Raw genomic sequence first — 18,393 nt, forward strand, 5'->3', positions numbered from 1 at the left:
ATTAAACACCGGGCCTGCCGTAGATCAATCCCGCTCTGCTGAGCATGGCCGTCAGTGACAGGGTGCTGGGGACCTGCACAGGGGAAGGGAGGAGACAGAAGTTGGGAGCCGGTGGGCCCTAGCCTTGGGGACACAGACAGCATGGCTGGGCCTCAGGCCCAGGGCCCCTTGGGTAAAAAAAAAAAAAGTGTCACAACACCAGGGTTACAAAGCCTTTTGCATGGGTGGGAGCAAGAATCCTGTTATGGGTTGAATTGTGCCCCAGAGACAGATATAATAAAGGCCCCACCTCTGGTACCTATGACTGTGACCTTATTTGCAAAGGGGGCCTTTGCAGATGTAACAAAATTAAAATGAGGTCACTGAGGCAGGCCCACATCCAGTATGACTGGTGCCCTTATAAGAAGAGGGAAATCTGGACCCAGGCACACAGGGTGGAGGCCACGTGAAAACAGGCAGAGTCTGGGGGGGGGGTGGGGGTGGTGTTGCAGCCTCGAACCAAGGAATGCCAAGGGTTGCCCCGACTCTGAGAAGAGACAAGAAAGGATTCTACCAGGGTTTCAGGGGACCACAGTCCTGACGACACCCTGAATTCAGACTTCTGGCCTTGGGACTTCGAGACAAAACATCTCTGTTTTGGTTTAAAAAAAAATTTTTTTTAATGTTTATTTTTGAGAGAGAGAGAGAGAGAGAGAGCAAGCGAGCACGAGAAGGGGAGGGGCAGACAGAGAGGGAAACACAGAATCCGAAGCAGGCTCCAGGCTCAGAGCTGTCAGCAAAGAGCCCGACGCGGGGCTCGAACTCACGAACCACACGGATCATGACCTGAGCTGAAGCCAGATGCTTAACCGACGGAGCCACCCAGGAGCCCCGGGAAATTTCTGTTGTTTTAAGCCACGCAGCTTGTGGTACTTTGATAAGGCAGCCCCAGGAAACGCATCAGGTCCCCAGAGCATATTCTGTCCCCGACTTGATTCCTCTAATAAACTCCAAAGCTAGCAACAAGCTGGCAAACAACTCAGGCCACGCCCCTGTTCACCACCATCCCTATTCCCCCATTCCCACCTCTGCGTGCAGGTCCCCAGGACCAGAGGCTGCAGCATCTCCGGGAGGTACGTGCTCGCCCATATATCCACAGCAGCCTTCTTCACGGTAGCTGAGGGGTACGAGCCACGCAAATGTTCATCGACGGGTAAGTGGATCATCGAAAGGTGGCCTAGCCCTACCAGGGAATATTATTCAGCCCCGAAAAGGAGGGAAATTCTGACACCGGCTACGATGCGGATGAACCCTGAGGACGACGTGACGCTAAGGGAGATCAGCCAGTCCACAAAGGACAAGAACTGTGGGAGCCCACTCCCAAAAGGCAGCTAGACAGACCCACGGGGACAGAAGGAAGATCGGTAGGCACCAGGGCCTGGGAGGGGGGAAGGTATGGGGATCCAGTGTTTATGAGGACAGAGTGTCAGTTTGGGGAGACAGAAAAGGCTCTGGGGTTGATGGAGGCAATGGTGGCACAGGGTGTGAGTGTATTAACACCACTGACGTGTCCACTTAAAAACAGTTAAAAATGGCAACTATGCATATGGTGGTGAGCTTCCGTGAAGCGTCTAATTGTCAAATCACTCTGCCGCACTCCCGAAACTAAGATACAATTACACGGCAATTCTACCTCAATTGAAAAAAAAAAAAAAAAAAAAAAAAGGTCGGGAGGTCCCCGGGTGGCTCAGTCAGTTAAGCGTCCAACCTCAGCTCAGGGCACAAGCTCACGGTTTGTGAGTTCAAGCCCTGTGTCAGGCTCTGTGATGACAGCTCACAGCCTGGAGCCTGCTTTAGATTCTGTGTCTCCATCTCTCTCTGCCCCTCCCCTGCTCATGCTCTCTCTCTCTCTCTCAAAAATAAACATTTAAAAAAAAGAAAAAAAGGTTAAAAATGATAAGCTTTATGTATAGTTTTACCATAAGAATTTTTTTCCAAAAAACCCGCATTTCCACGGCTCCCCACTGCCTTTGAAGTAAAACCAGAACCTCTTTCCGTGGTCTGGAAGGCCCTACGTGGCCCGGGTCCAGCCAGCCTCCGCGTACCGCTCCCAGCCTTCCGACAGGCCAGGCTTACCCCCATCTTTGCTATGGTTTTCCCTCCACCTGGGCCTTCTGCTGGCTTGGTTCCAACGTCACCTCCTCCAGGCACCTGCTCTGTGCTCCAGCACTGTTCATTCACATCGCTTGGTCTGTCCCCTCTTAGCAGTTACGACTGCTTGAGTCTATGGTGCTGCTTGGGGGTCCCCGGTTTATGGTCCGCTCTGCCCCAGACATTCTCCGTGAGGGTCAGGATTCACCTGCATGTTCAGGGCTGCTTCCCGGGGTCCAGGGCAGAATCTGGCACAGAGAAGTTGCCCAGCGAACAAACGACTGAACAGTGGATGGATGGACGGTTAGATGGACGGACTGATGGATGGACGGACGGACGGGTGAATCATTCCACTGAAGGAAAGGAGGGTGGAAGGAGGAGCTCAGGGCAGCAGACAGGTGCCCACCGACATACCCAGCTTGCTGACTTACAGCAAGGGAAGGCGTTTCTCGGCTGCCTCTCCGGCATGGGGCTGGGCTGCCTGTGGCCACCGGAGAACTCTGACCAAGCCCTTCGGGACCCCGTCGGGGGGGCAGGCCTCGGGGATTACACAGACACGGCCCTGGGCACACAAGCGGACAACGTGCACAAAGGGAGGCCCACAACCTCCATGTGACACACATCTACACCAGGCTGGGCCCCTGCTGGGTCCTTACAGCTTCCCACACAAAACCGAGGCCCAGATGAGACTGGCACTCACAGGTTAGGTCGCTTGCTCGGCAAGACCCGTGGTAAGCACCTGCCGCGATGGGACGCAGCGGGGTCCCCACCCCTAGCCGCCAGGCCGCCCTGCCTCCTCCGCTCCCGGTGGCCTTGCTACACAGTCAGGAACCAATCAGACGTAGACGCAAGGTTTGGGGCAACAGTACTGTGTCTGTGTCAAACACAGGTTAAAGTTACATAAAAACTGAGACGGGAAATAGAGAAACCGGTCAGCTCCGTCCTGGGAGAAAGGAGCATGAGGAGGTGGGGCGCTGAGTGAACCTCTTATTTTGGTATAGATCCGGACTTACAGAACAGTTATGAAGGGCGTTCAGAGGGTTCCTACCTCCCCCACACCCAGGCTCCCCCCCGGTGTCCCCATCTTACATGACTATGGCACGTCTGTCACAACTAAGGGACCAGTGCCGGTACCTTCTCACTAAGTAAACGATGTGATCTACATAATCTATTCAGCTTCCTGTTCAGTGTTTCCCCCGTGTCCTTTCTCTGTCCCAGGACGCCACATTCATTTGGCCGTCACGTCTCCTTAGCCTCTTACAGACCGTGCCCATTTCTCAGACTTCCTTGTTTTTGACAATCTGATAGTTTCCACGACCTCAGGTATTTGCAGAAGGCCTGTCAACGACGGTGGCCTGGCTTGTTTTAATCCTTAACGACCAGTAGGAAGGAACATTTTACACGTGCACACGTGCATGCACGCACACCACACACCAAATGAACACACTTCTTTGTGTCTAACTCCAGTCCCTCCTGCTGTGATGCTGATATCACGGTAGTGTCCGTGGGGCTTTACCTTTGATCACTTCTCTGATGTCCCCAACAGAATATGGCATTAGGCATGACATTCAGCATAGCACCCTTTTTATACATGAGGACACGATGGGGCGCCTGGGTGGCTCTGTCGGTTAAGCATCTGACTTCGGCTCAAGTCATGATCTCACGGCCTATGAGTTTGAGCCCCGCGTCGGGCTCTGGGCTGACGGCTCGGAGCCCGGAGCCTGCTTCGGATTCTGTGTCTCCCTCTCTCTCTGCCCCTCTCCCACTCACACGAGCGTGTTTTCTCTCTCTCTCTCTCTCAAAGATAAATAAACATTAAACAATTTATAAATGAGGAGACGAAGGCTAGCTGGCAAGGTTAAGCTTGAAGATACTCATCACTGGTAGTGGATGGTCAGGGTCCTTCCCTGTGCCTCTCTGCTCCATGAGACTTCTACCCACCGCTCAAGTCAAGCCAGTCTGGGAGGCAGGGGACAAGGAGGTAAGGCAAGAGTCCAGTGTCTTGATCCCTTAGAGCCCCTGCCCCTGCCCCTGCCCCTGGTGGAGAAGCCAAGCTCTGGTTGCCAGTTCACGCCCCAGCCTCCCCACCCCGCCACCCCCCACCCCCCCATACACAGCGGTGCTGTGTGTTGTCGGCTGAGCAAGTCGCCGATGGCAGCTGCCGGGTGCCCGTCCTGGGGCCCTGCCTGCTGCCCGGCCCTCGCCGGGGGGATGCCCCTTTCTTGGCATCCCCTCCGTGCTCCTGGCCAAGGTGGTGCGGGCACCCTCACAGCAGTCGTGAGGGCAGCCCTGGCGGGGGACGGGCAGCTGGGCTGGAGAGCCTGGGGTACCAGGGAAGGGGATCTGGCGGGACAGGCCACAGCACCTGCCAAGAGCTCTGCGTCCTTCCCGAAGAGCAAACGGCACCAGACACGAGCTCTCCCTGATGGCTGAGTGGACGCAGAGGCGTAGACAGTCCCCTACGTGGCAGGTGACTCTGGAAGGACCCAAGTGAACCCTGACCGTGCGCTTGGCAGCTGGGACACCCTGCTGGCTGCTTCACCCCCACGGCTCTGTGTCATCGGGCGATGCCCCGCCACCCCCATTTCGCACAGGAGGAGGGGCCAGTCTTCATTGGCCCGGCCCTCCCTGTCTCTCCCTGCTGGCTCTGTGTTTCTCCCGGTGGACCTACCCTCCTGATTGAGGCTGCTTTTGTTCGATTTGATACGAAAATGGGTTTGCCCAGAATGCACAGCGGCAGAAGGAAGGGGGTGCAGGGTGGCCCCGCGCTCAGTGGCTAGCAGGGAGTGGACTTCGAATTCAAAGCAGCCCGTCACTAACGAATCCACCCACGGAAGACTTGGGATGCGTTTAGACACCAGCGTAAGCTCCTAGCCAACGGGGCTCAAGGTTTGGTGGAGACTGAGTGGGGCTTGGAGTCTGAGATCTGGGGGGGGGGGGGCAAGACCTGGCCCGTTCTCTCCTGTGTGCCCTTAGGACAGCCCCTAACCTGTGACCTTTGGCTTCTGCGAATAAACGGTGACAAGAGCATCTCTCTCTCTCTCTCTTTTTTAATGTTTATTTTTGAGACACACACAGAGAGAGAGAGAGACAGAGAGAGACAGAGAGAGAGAGACGGAGACAGAATCCGAAGCAGGCTCCAGGCTCTGAGCTGTCGGCACAGAGCCCGGTGCGTTGCTCGAACTCACAAACCGTGAGATCATGACCTGAGCCGAAGTTGGATGCTTAACCGACGGAGCCACCTGGGCGCCCCAAGAGCATCTCTTTTACAGGGTGTTGTGAGACCGTGAAGCTCCTGCTGCAAACTGTCAAGTGCCATACAGCGGGGAGGGTTTATGTTTGGGTTCCCAGCAGCGGGGGGGAGGCTGAGCCCCCAGGCGGGAGTGGCCTCGGGCTCTGGGCCTCTGGCAATGCTGGGCCGGGGCCTCTGGACACTAGGCTTCCACCCCTGGGTCTACAAGGGGCCTGAAGCTTGCAGAGCCACGATTTGGTGATTCTCCTTAAGACACAAAATATCAAACAAAATTATGTATAAAAGCCTCCGAAGGGCGGGCAGGTGAGGGGCCCCGAAGCTCAAGCCTCATTAGCTTTGAGGGAAATTGCCTATGACCGCAGGAGGTGCCCGGAGGTGACTACACTCCCACAGATGCCCACAAGTCATGACACTCATTAGCGACCGCACTCACTCTGTGCCTCCGGAGCGCACGGCCCTGGGGTCCACGGTCTGCGGGCGCAGCGGGGCTGGCGTGAGCTCCGGGAGGGGAGTCGGGTCACGCATCCCAGGGCAGGACAGGCAGGTCCCCTTTAGGGCGCAGCTGCCTCATGTGCAGACGAGGAGGGGCCCCGGCGATCCTTCCCAGCAGATTTCATTGCTTCTGCAATTTGGGGAATAGATTTCAGTGGTTCCCCGAGGGCACTGGGGAGGAGGCCGATCCTGCACTTCCCTGGCCTCCTGTCCAGGACTCGGGACTCCAGGTGGGCTGAGGAGGGAGGAGATGGAACGAGAAGCAAGCTGGGGATCAAGGGTCGTGACGGCGCCTGGCCTGAGCCAGCTCTCACCTTCCCTCTCAGGTGCAGTATGGGGGGGGTCCTTCCTGCGTCCCCAGAGAAGGATGCTAGCAGTGGGGGCGGGGGGGGTGTCAGCAGACACCCACCACCCGGGAAAAGATTCACACTCCGAGGACAGATTCCCTGCACCATCCGCTCCCCCCCCCCCCCCCCGCCCCAGCCCCTTATCCTTGAATGGAGAAGCAGGACCAGGGCTCAGCACCCGCCAGCGAGATTCGCCCTCTCTGCTCCCGCTGCACAGAGAACCGTCCTGCACAGGTAAGTAGCAGGTTCCCCAAACCTGTCCCCCAGTCCATGCAGGAGTCACTACTATAGAAGATGACCCGGGCCGGGACGCACAGAGGAGGCTGTGCATCTGACCCCAGAAAGAGCCACTGATTCAGGAGGGCGCGAGAGGCCACACCGGGCCTGCTCCCCTGCCCTCTGCATGGCCTCTGTCCCCTTCCAGATTCCAGCCTGGCCAGCTTCCAGCAGGGGGGCGGGGTACAAGGGCGAGGCCCATCCTCCAGGAACCCCGGGGCATCAGGGGGAGGGAGGCAGCCTCTGGACCCTGGGCACTGCCCTTCGGCAGTGGGTGCCTCCTGGCTGAGGCCACCCACGTGGCTGACATGGCCCACCTGCCTGCCGTGCGGAGGAGGCAGGTGCTTGGAGCGACACACGACGCTTTCAAACTGCAGGTAGGGAGAACCTCCTGGGGGACACAAGGAAAGCTCCGTGGAGGAAGTCACGCTTCAGCATGGTCTTAAGGAGGCACAGAGAGGTGAGCAAGAGAGAGAAACGCGCATGGTGGTTCAGGGGACGGGAGGTACTTTGAGGCGGCTGGAGGTCAGGACACCCGGAGACGAGATGATGCTAAAGGTCCGCCCTGTGATGACGGTCACCTGCATTTGTGGAGAGGGGCTCCACCCCCTTTGCCATTCATGAACTCATTTACATTCTCACAACAAACCCTGAGGCTTGCCTGGCACCTGCACCCTTCAGGTGGAAGCTTCAGTGACTTTCTTCAAAGCCTCCCCTGCTACTCCCCAGTGGGTGGCTGGCACCCGTCCTGTGTGTTCACACAGCTCCCTCTCTTCACAGATTGCTGTGTCATCACCGGAGTCTGCGACAGGATCTGGCATGGAACAGGTTCTTATCTACTGGATGGATGGATGGAAGGATGCGGGGATGGAGGGAGGGAGGAGGGGAGGATGGATAGAGGGATGGACGGACGGACAGATGGGGGGTGGATGGAGGATGTATGCACGCATGGATGGATGGACGGATGGACGTCTATGCGGATGGACAGAAGAGTGGCTAATAGATGGATGGACAGACGGGCGGATAGAGGGGTGAATGGGTGAGGTATGCGCCCATGGATGGAGACACCTAGCAGTCCCAGAATCACGTCACATCAGACCAAACATCGTTCCAAGAAACACCTCAGATATCATCTGACTCAACCACTTCACATCACAGGTAGAAAACAGAGACTCACCGGGGGGGCAGGGTGGGGGGGGGGATGGCTCACAGGAGACCTTTGAGGAGACCAGGACAACAGCCAGAGTCAGCGCCCAGGTCCCCACGCCAGGCCCACGGTTGCCCAGGACACTGGGGAGCGGGTCTCTAGCAGGCAGTAGTGAGTCCCAGATCCCGGCCACTGATTCAGCTCCCCCAGTCTCCCTCCCTGTCCTCCTGCAGAGAAGGGTCTCCAACCCCCCCATCCCCTTCCCGAGACACCCCTGACTTTGGGGAGGGAGATGCAGGGAGCGTACCCCTACTGGACTCCTCCAACCTCTCGCCCTTTCTTCCCCAGCTGCCCACCCAACCGCACTGGGGGTAGGTCACCCCAGCCCCGGGAGGGCACCCCTGAGGGTTGACTACGACACTCTCTCGGCGAGACTTTCTCCTCAATTAATGTATGTGCATCAGTGTACGTGGGGGGCTACTGGGGATATGGGGAAGGGGAGGAACAAGGGCCAGGGAAGGGACTAGAAGGCACTAGGACGTTGAGCTCAAGAGGGACAAAAGCAGGAGAAGAGACTTCCCCCCACCCACACGCTGACACCCCGTCTCAAGCCCCAGAAGGCTGATGAATGTCCCCCTGGGAGGTGGTTAAGGGACAGCACTGCCACTTCCCGCTGCTCCCCCACCCTGATTAATGCCAATTAATGCCAATTAACGCAAGCCCCACTGAGCGGGAAAATGTGACTACCAGCTGCTCTCACGGGGTGTCCCTTGGCTCTCTGCAAGGCTGCCCCGGGGACATCAGCCTGGCAGTCTGGACTGCTTCTGGCCCCATTCCTCTAGGACCTCACTCCTTCCCTCCTGCAGCCTCCAGGCTGCCCCCACCCCTTCCCTAAAGCTGGAGCTTTCTTTTTAAATTTTTTAAATTTTTTATTATTTTTTTAAATTTCTATTTATTTTTGAGAGAGAGAAGAGTGTGTGAGTGCGAGCAGGGGAGGGGCAGAGAGAGAGGGGGACAGAGGATTCAAAGCGGACTCTGTGCCGAGAGCAAAGAGCCTGACCCAGGGCTCGAACTCACAAACAGTGAGATGGTGACCTGAGCTGAAGTCAGTTGCTTGACTGAGCCACCCAGGTGCCCCGAAGCTGGAGCTTTTGTAAAACCACATCAGGGAGAAGCCCCAAAGGGATTCTCACCTGGTCAACCGGAGCGGGCGGAGAGGACTGCCCTGGGGGGGTGGGGAGAGGGTCCCTGAGAGGGGCTGGGGGTGGCACTCTTCTGCCTGTCAGGATGGGGCTGGGTCAGCCAAGCTGGGAGGCGGTGGTTCTGGAAGGGACAGGCTGCAGTGTGTGGAGGTCTGTGTGACCCAGGACTTAGGCAAGGCTTGGCCCCCTCCACAGACCCGGAGTCTCCTCAAAAGATGACAACTCTCAAGGGGACAGAGCAGCCACAGACTGGGAGAAAGTGTCTGCAAAAGACACATCTGCTGAAACACCGTCATCCAAATTACACAAACAACTCTTAAAACTCAACCGCAGGAAAACTAACAACCCAATTAAAAAACGGGCCAAAGACCTCAACAGACACCTCACCGAAGGAGACAGACAGAGGGCAGACGAGCACACGAAAAGATGCTCCACGTCCTACGTCTTCAGGGAACCGCGAATGCAAGCAACAGGGAGGTACCGGTACACGCCCATGAGAACGCCCAAGACTCGGAACCGGGGCAGCACCAAATGCCGGTGGGGATGTCATCGTCGCTGGTGGGAAAGCAAAATGGCACAGCCACCCTGGAAGCCAGTTTGGCAGCTTCTTACTAAACGAAACATACTCTTAGCATGTGATCCAGCAAAAGGGTTCCTGGGTGTTTAGCTGGAGGAGTTGAAAACTTAGGTCCGACAAAAACCTGCACGTGATGTTGAGAGCAGCTTTATTCATCATCACCAAAATGTGGAAGCGACCAAGGTGCCCTTCGGTAGGTGAATGGATAAATAAACGGTGGTCCATCCAGACAATGGACTATTATTCATTTCTCATTTAAGAAATGAGCTATTAATTGGGCGCCTGGGTGGCTCAGTCGGTTAAGCGTCCGACTTCGGCTCAGGTCACGGTCTTGCGGTCCGTGGGTTCGAGCCCTGCATCAGGCTCTGTGCTGACAGCTCGGAGCCTGGAGCCTGCTCTGGATTCTGTGTCTCCCTCTCTCTCCGCCCCTCCCCCACTCACGCTCTGTCTCTCTCTGTCTCTCAAAAATAAATAGATGTTAAAAAAAAATTTTCAGAAATGAGCTATCAAACCATGAAAAGCCACGGAGGAACCTTAACTGTATTATCGCGCAGGGAAAGAAGCCGGTCTGAAAAGGCTACAGACTGTATGATTCTATCTGTATGACATTCTGGAAAAGGCAGAACTATGGAGACAGTAAAAAGATCAATGGTTGCCCGGCGGGGAGGGAGAGAGAGGGATGAAGAGGAGGAGCACAGAGGATTTGGAGGGGAAACTACCCCGTACGACATTGTAATGGTGGACAAGTGCAATTATACATTTGTCCAAACCCACGGAATGTGCAAGAGTGACTGTGAACTTTAATGTAAACCACGGCCTCTGGGTGATAATGACGTGTCCACGGAGGTTCATCGATTGGAATCAATGCACTCTCTGACGTGGGATGACAGTGAGGGAGGCTGTGCATGGGTGGGGGGCACGGGGTACAGGGGAAATCTCTGTACTTTCTGCTCAATTTTCAAGTGAGCCCGAGACTACTCAAAAATAAAGTCTTGATTGAAAAAATTTGCCAACTGGAGAGAGGCTGGGGAAAAGTGGCCAAAAAAGGGTTTGAGGCAAGGGTCAGGGGCTGGGGGGAGTCCTAAGGGAATGGAGAGGGAGGGATGGGGGGGAAGCCTGGGTTCTCACTCTCCCCTCCCCGGACTCGGGCGAGGGCAGGCTGAGGCGCCCAGCCCGGTCCTGCCCTCCCTCTCGGGGCAGGCAGAGGAGGAAAGAATCAATTAATTCATTAGGCTGACATGTCTGAGAACATCGCTCCCGGGACTCGACGGGCCTGGAAGCCAGTGGTGTTTAATGGGCACTTTTACTCTGAAATGACACCTGGGCCAGCTGCTTCTTCCATGGCATGAGATGTGCTTAAAGATGTAGGGAGGCGCGGCGGTGTTGGCTCCCCAAGGCAGAGGGGCAGAGGCAGAGTGGGAAGACAGGGCCAGATGTTCATCTCTGGGCCGGGGAAGGGCCTGCTGCCTCCCAGGTCACTACTCGGGCCACATTTCCTCCATCTGCCCCCCGGGTGACCAGAGGGGAGCACAACAGAGCTGGTGGGGAGACCTGCGTCCAGCCTCTGAACCTCAGGGCCCTTGTGGGTCTGGGGAGGGGCCTTGCCCTTGAGTTCTGATATTCTAGAATCTGTGATTTGGAGTGGAATTCACATTTCAGAAGCTATGGACTGTTTTCTTCTTCCTCCCTTCCTCCCTCCCTCCCTCAAGTTTATTTATCTATTTTGAGAAAGAGAGAGAGGAGAGTGCTCTCCAGCGGGGGAGGGCCAGAGAAAGAGGGAGAGAGAATCCCAAGTAGGCTTTGTGCTCTCAGCCCAGAGCTCAACACGGGGCTTGAACTCATGAACAGTGAGGTCCTGACCTGAGCCGAAATCAAGAGTCGGACACTTAAGCGACTGAGCCACCCAGGCACCCCGCTATGGATTGTTTTCAAATGCCCAACGAGTCAAGGTGTCACACGCCAGACAACAGGACTGCTCAGAGAGGTGCAGGCATCATCTCTGGTCACACAGCTCATCAGAGGCAGAGCTGAGATGCAAACCCAGTTCCTGGGTCTTAAAGCTTGCACTTGGCCACCTCCCCGGGGCCCAGGGGCTCACCTCCTTACCCCTCTGCATACCTTTCCTGGAGAGTCTGCCCGGCCGTGCTGGTGCTACCTCCTACCTTGGGGGACTGAGTCTGGCTTCAGCCAAGTGTCCTCTTTTGGAGGTGGCTCCTGAGTGAGGCGGCCAGCCCCTCAGTGTCCACTCTGTGAGGGCCTGGACGGGCGGCAGACTCTGGGCTCGGTTGGATAAAAGGCTCTGAAGCTCCCCCAACCATTAAACCCAGGGGATCACAAGCCTATCTGTGCAGCTAGTAAGACATGGGCTCAGAGGGGGGCAGGTCTGCCATCAGGGGAGCCCCCAGAGAATGCCGAGGGGGGCGGAATGGGGCTCAGAGAGTCCCTGCATCCCGTTCCCCTCCAGGCCGGGCCTGCCTGTACCACCACAGAAGGGCAGATGTCATAAAGATGTCCCCAAAGGCTCACCGGTCTTCTCCAGGCTCTGGGTCAGAAGGGAGAGAAAAGGAAAGGACAAATGTGTTTTGAGCAGTTCAACATGCCATGGGCTGGGCTGTTTGCCGTTTGCATTTTTGACCTCAATTAATCAGGTAAGCTGAGGTATTATGGGACCATTCTACAGATTGAGGAAACCGAGGCTGAGAGCGGCTAAGCCATGTGCCCAGCGTCTCAGAGCTAGGAAGTGGCAGTGGTGAAGTTTAAGCCTGGGGCCTGTGCCCTTTCTGCTACCCTAAAGCTTGGAAGGTTCCAGTGATGCTCCCGCCGGGAGGCAGAAGGCCCTGCTGCTTGGCCTGGGTGTGCCCGTCCCCTCTTCCCATTGCCCACCCCTCCCCCAAGGGGAGCCTCCTGCCAGTGCGGCATCACATCCGGCTTCTCTGCAGCTTCCTTGGCACGGGGCGATTGCACCCGCTAGGCTGGGCAAGTAATCCCCATCCTATTTTGGAATATGGAAACTGGTGCCCAAGGTCCATGAGGCACAGGGGCCAGGAGTGCTGGCCTTTCTCTGCCGACGGCCCTCCCATCAACCCGCTGCAGCCCAGGCTGGCTAATGGTGCCTGCTCCCTGGGGGAGGACACGGCTGGGGTGGACACGGCCCACAGCCTGGCTCTGTCCAGGGGAAGCATCGCAGAGAGAAACCAGGCCTCCCTCTCCCCCAGCAAATACTTAGCCTTCGTGTGACTGAAGCCTCTGACCCCCGGGGGCACTTGACTCTGCTGCTGTCCCAAAAAAGGAGGGGCGTCTGGAAGGTGGTTTCCCCACCGCACGCCCAACAGCCTCCTCTTGGCCCCGGTTACCGGCCCAGATGCCCCGAAATGTGCCATGCACGCCAGCAGCTGCTGCTCTCAGCTTGCCCCTTCTCAGCGCTCTGGGTTTCAGTGACAAGCCCAGTTGTCTCCTAAAGAGGCACGTCAAGGAATCCGGTCACAGTGACGCCATCGGCCGTCTCACTGTTCGCTGAGACACCGGGTGCCAGCAGCCCGGCCCTGGCCCTGCTGCTGGCTGATAAGGGGTGGTTTCCCTGCCAAAGGAAAAAGCCAGCAAGCAGTCTTCCTTGGTAAGGAAGCTCTTAGGCTGACAGGAGACGTGCAGTGGGGAGAAGGGAGGGGGCAAAGGAGGAAGGATGGGAAGAGAAGAGCTGGCCCCCTCTACCAGGCAGCCTTCCGTGATTGCTGCGGAGCAGGTGGCCAGCCACGTGGGGCCGCTCACTGTTCGAGAAAGCTTCTGTGACATCATCACTCGGGACTCTCTAGGTGCTCTTTGCCCTTTAGCTTGTAGTTGATTGATTAATTTTTACTTAAGTATTGTGATCCTTTGTCCGTTTGCCCAAAAACCATTCTCTGAGAGCCTGGCATGCGCAGGGCACTGTGAACAAAGATTCAGTCCCTGCCCTTGATTTGTTCACGGACCATGGGAAGAGGGTGGACATAAACAGGATCTGGATAAAGCACAATGAAGTGCTATGGGGGGGGGTTGCAAAAGGGGCTAAATCAGCCTGGAGGCATCAGGGAAGGCTTCCTGGAAGAGAGGGTATCTAAGTCAAGCCCCAAAGAACAGATAAGGGTCAGCCAAGCAGATGGGAGCCTGCTCTAGCGGGAGGGGACACACAAGCAAAGTCCCAGAGGCCAGAAGGAGTATGGCAGGTCCCAGTGGCCAGGGTGTGTGGTGGGGGAGAATGGCAGGCAGGGATTAGGGGACAGTGGGGAGAAGGGAGGCCCAGGAGATCAGCAAGGTAATGGGAAGGCAATAACAGTTTTAGCAGGTAACAGACCAGATTCCTGTACCAGAAAGATCATTCTGGCTGCAACGTGGAGACTGCACAGGGGAGGCCAGGTGGGCATTGGCCAGGTAGAGAGGCGGTGAGCAGAGCGAGGGAGTGGCTGAGGGCCAGAGAGGACAGAGAGAGAGAGAGGCACAGGGATTCCAGACATCCGGAAGGTGAAGAAGGTAGAACGGACCGCGTCTGGGGACTGATTGGAAGGGGCTAGAAAAGGAGGAGGGGAGAATGTCTCCTGGGCTTCTGGCTTGAACCTCAGCTGCCGACGCCATTGAGCTTGGGAACCCCCGGAAAAAGTGCCTGCTCCGGGACAGAGGTGGCAAGTTCATGTGCTCGTGCTCTTGCTGGGCGTGTGCTGAGGCCAGCTTGCACCGCTTCTCGAAAACTCACTCTATATCCCTCTTCCCAGCTCTGTGCTCAGTCACGGCAGGGAGGTGGCCTGAAATTGCCACGATGGGGCCCCTTACACGGCAGACACTGGCAGATGTTCGATGGGTCCAGAGCGGGCTGCTGACACTCACCAGCACAGCCCAGCGCGTTCCCTCCCCTCCGCCTTCAAGTGGCAGAAGGCAGCCGAGAAGACAGCTCAGGGCTCGGGAGGGCAAGCTGGGCTAGGCAGGGTTTAGAGTTGAACAGTGCAGTGATGGCTAGAGATGAGCCACCCAGGGAGCGGGGCGAGGCAAGGAGAGTCTGACTGAGGCTTGAGCCCTGAAGGATCCCAACCTTCGCAAGGGGCCAACTGGCGGGCTTTCGGGGACGGCTCCCCAAGCCTCACGCCTCATAACCCTCACCACGCTGTATCATCGTGACTCATGGGGCGTGTGCCTCCCTGGGTGTTTTCCTTGCTCGACTGTAAGTTCTCTGAGGATGAAAACAAGTGTCTAACTCACGGCTCTATACCCCCAGTGCTCTGACAGTGCTGGGCAAATAGCAGCTACTCAGTGAATATTTGGCAAACCAACAAGCAAATGAATGAATGAATGAACGAATGAATGAATGAATGAATGAACAAATGACATGTTCAGGCATGCACCTGTGCCCCTCTAGGGCTAGGCTGTTTGTCTTAGATTCTATGCACGCAGAATCCTAGGACTCGGCCGAGCGAGGGTCCAGTGCAGGCTACTTAGAAGTCTTGTGGGAGATGCTAAGAAGAATTAGACAAGAAAGGCAGGACCAGGGTGGGCGGTAAGTGGCCCTCTCTGTGTGACCTTGGGTGAGCTACTAAATGTCTCTGAGCCTCCGTTTCCTCAGTCTTACCAAGTGGGGCTGGTGATTCCTACTTCGCAGGCTGTAGAGAATTCAAGAGGATAACAAGTGAGAGTACCTGACAGGCAGGTGCTCACTAACATCCACCCTCTTGCTGTCCCAAGCTGCATCGCAGCGGGACGGCGCCCTGCGTTTCCCGGCTTCCAGGTCGGCTGCCATTTCGCCGCACTATCCAGTGCCTCTCGCTACGGCTCCTTTCCTCCACGCCCTGCCCCGAGCTCTGTTCTGATCTAGTGCCCCGGTTATTTCTATATCAAGGTGAGCCAGCCTGGCTGAAAAGTATGCCTTGTGGAGATGTGGCTAAGAGGACACGAGCTGAATCTGACATCGTAGGGGACGGTGGGGGAGGTGGGGGGGTAGCAGGCTGAAGGGGCCGGGGGCCACGGCTGTCCCTGGCCTCCCAGTCACTCTGTTCTGGGGTTAGTGTTTCTGTAATTTGCTCTGCTGGATGCTGCATTCCCAGGAAAGGGTCCTAACCTGCGACCCTTTGGCCAGCTGGGAAAATAGCTCAATAACTGCAAAATAAGGTACCGTCCGTCCCGTGTGGATGGACCAGCGTAAAATGATCGGCACAACGGGCCGGACGTGAGCGGCTGCTTGTCTGGAGAGACAGAGAGGCACCGTGCAGAGACCAGCTGGACACGGCAAACTCTCCTGGGCAGCGGGAGAGGCGGGAGGGACTGAAGGGAGCCTCTCCCACCCTCACCCCTGCGGTGCCTCCGCCATCCGTCTCTCTTCCTGGGATGTTCGTGGGGCAGGTGGATGGATAGCCAGAGTGCAACCAGGAAAGCAGAAACAACTTGTGGATTAGCAGAGAAGGAACGTGCAACAGGGAGCTGGCTACAGGTGACGGGACAGCCAAGGAGACACACAGGTCCAGTGATTAGCAACCCAGCAAAACTACCATCCTGGGCTGAAGGGTTCAGGAGAAGGGGGGGGGGGGCGGTGATTTGAGCACACAGCAGATCACCATGGGCAGTTAGCACAGGGCACCCTGTCCGCCAGGAGCTCGCGGCGTGGCTGAAACACAGCTGCTTTGAAGAATGCCGGTGGAGGTGAGAAAAACGGAGGAGAACACCCCAGCTTCTCTTCCTCCCACCTGCTCTCTCTTGCCCAAGCCTCCCACTGGTCAAACCCAGCCTGAGCCAGCTGAGCCGGCAGCCTGGGCAACCGGGAAGACAGCCACCTGTGACAGAGGACAGAACAGAGGACGGACAAGGAAAGGATTTCGGGGGCAGCAGATCAGGAATGACACAGCCAACATGGTCGCCTTAAGCCCCGGAGCGCGCAAGCTGGGGCCTGGGAGACGCTCTCCTGCTCTCCTTCCTGACCAGTGCCCAGGGCTCGTCTGACAACCTGGACAATGGCATCTGGCTCCTTCCCAGCTCCTGGCGCCTTGGTGATAAATGCCCAGGAGCTTCCACCCCCAGCCCGATTCATCAGGCTCCCGGTGGCAGGTTGCACGGCCAGAGACCTTGCCCACCAGGAGCTTAATCTCCTAGACAAAGAACAGAAATGCAGCCTGAGCCAGGGAGACATATAACACATCAAGGGCAGGTACCAACTGTCGGAGTCGGCCGAGGAGCCCTGCAGCTCCTGCCAGGCACAGAGATGGAGCGGCCTTGGGTTTCCTCCCTTCCTACCATCGCTGGTGTGGGGGTGGGGTGGGGCTGGAAAGGAGAGCCACAGATCATCCAGGCCGTTCTCCGTTCTTGTTACTCCCTACCTAACCCTACCGGAGCCTTCCCTTCCTCCCTCCCTCCCACCTTTCCCCAGCGAGAACTAAAATACCCTCCAGTGCACCAGCAATTCTGGAAGCTCTGGACGCCGCGTTGAGCAAGGCAGGCACGGTGCCTGCCCTCACGCCGCTTCCGCGCCAAGCCCCACAACCTTCCTCACTCGCCCCTCACGAGAGCAGGAAGAACTCCAGGAGCTGTGCCCTCCCTGCTGCTTTTGCCAAACACGGGTTTCCAGGCAGGAGCTGAGGCCCCCGGGCATCCCCAGCCCCCCCTGCGGGCGTCCCTTCTCCCCCCAACCCCTTCCAAGTAAGGACGAGGATCGCAGAGGAGAGTGGGGGGGAGGGCACTCGACTCGGAGGACTGTGATTGGCCGCCACCAAGCCGACAGATGGCTGAAGAGACCAACCCACACCGCTGGACCGCCAGAGCGCCTGCCAATCTGGTGTCAGAGGCAGATGCCACGGGAGTCCCCCGCGCCCCCGCCCCTCGGCCAGCCTCTCCCGCCCGTCGGGAGCGCGGCTCTAAATCTCTTTGACATAAAATATCGTCGGAGAGCCGCAGCACAGAGAGATTAAAAAACAATAAAGAGAAAGCGAAACTCTCGACTATAATTACCAGCCTCTAGCCGGCAGCAGCAAAACGCACTAAAATTTTAATAGGAACCACTGCATTTAATTTAACGACACATTTTTTCAATTACCAGAATAATTGTTTTATTCATAAAATGAGTTTCAATAAAGAGGGTAATTTTCCTTTGTTTTTATTATTCATTTGTGCAACATATTTGAGATAGAATTCCCTCATGTTAAGGCAGCTTGGAGAGGACTCAGGACATCTGTGTCATGAGTGAACATAGGAGGGGGCAAGGGACTCGGGGAGGTGGCCGTCCACACGCCCCGGGGGGGATGACCGAGAGCTCTCTGCCAGGGCACCAACCTGCGCCCCTCCCCCCGGAGAACTCTTCCAGAGTGCACTCCAGTTCACTTTGCCAGACTCCTCCAAACCTTCCTGCCATCATCCAGCTCCCACTTGGCCGAGTTCCCCATGGCCACTGGGAAGGGGAGGTTACAAATGCAGCTTCTTCTGAACCAATGGAGGGAAGCAGAGGCTTAGATCCTCCAAAAAAAAAAAAAAATCATCCTGCTACACTGTAACGCAGCCAAAGCCCAGGGCCACCTGGAGGAGACATTAAAGGTGGGCAGAGACCACATGCGGACGCCAGCCTGTTGCCACCAGACTGAGAACAGGCTTCATTTAAGGGCCCCTGGGCTTCCGTCCCTGCCCTCCCACCATCCGGACTGCTATGACGACCAGCGCATACTGGTGCCTCTCCTGCGTCCCCTGGACCAGCCCCCCAGCACCCAACAGAGTGGGCAATGTTGTTCTACCTCCTTTCGACAGGAGAGACTGTGGCTCAGACAGATGAAGCAAGTCCCCCCCGCCCCCCTCCCGCCCCGATCTCACCCCTAGGAGGCGGGGAACGGGATTTGAACCCAGACAGACTGCCCCGAGCCCAGAGCTTCGGAGGATGCGGCCGCTGGCAGCATCCGTCCGGTGCCACCGGCTGGCCTCGCGGTTGGCTGCTCTCAGTATCAGCTTGCCAGCGCTTCTCGCTCTGGCTTCTTTCCACT

General features: G+C 57.0%; 1 protein-coding gene and 2 long non-coding RNA genes across 6 annotated transcripts in view; 2 read left to right on the top strand and 1 right to left on the bottom strand.

Annotated features, from left to right (window-relative positions):
- SDK2 (sidekick cell adhesion molecule 2) overlaps nucleotides 1–18,393 on the bottom strand; it is a 260,401-nt gene that overhangs the window by 164,079 nt on the left and 77,929 nt on the right. The gene's annotated exons all lie outside the window — the stretch shown is intronic.
- Nucleotides 851–4,686, top strand: LOC128313542 (uncharacterized). Of its 2 annotated transcripts, XR_008294418.1 has the most exons (4): nucleotides 851–1,403; nucleotides 3,349–3,453; nucleotides 3,935–4,111; nucleotides 4,525–4,686. It is a non-coding gene; the product is annotated as an uncharacterized LOC128313542 (long non-coding RNA). The 2 variants fall into 2 exon arrangements; XR_008294417.1 differs by lacking the exon at nucleotides 3,349–3,453 and having other exon boundaries at nucleotides 965–1,403.
- On the top strand, nucleotides 6,105–10,396 carry LOC128313543 (uncharacterized). The gene is made up of 4 exons (XR_008294420.1): nucleotides 6,105–6,456; nucleotides 6,876–6,958; nucleotides 7,279–7,326; nucleotides 9,043–10,396. It is a non-coding gene; the product is annotated as an uncharacterized LOC128313543 (long non-coding RNA).

This window comes from Acinonyx jubatus, chromosome E1 (genome assembly GCF_027475565.1).
Source record: "Acinonyx jubatus isolate Ajub_Pintada_27869175 chromosome E1, VMU_Ajub_asm_v1.0, whole genome shotgun sequence".
NCBI lineage: Eukaryota > Metazoa > Chordata > Mammalia > Carnivora > Felidae > Acinonyx > Acinonyx jubatus.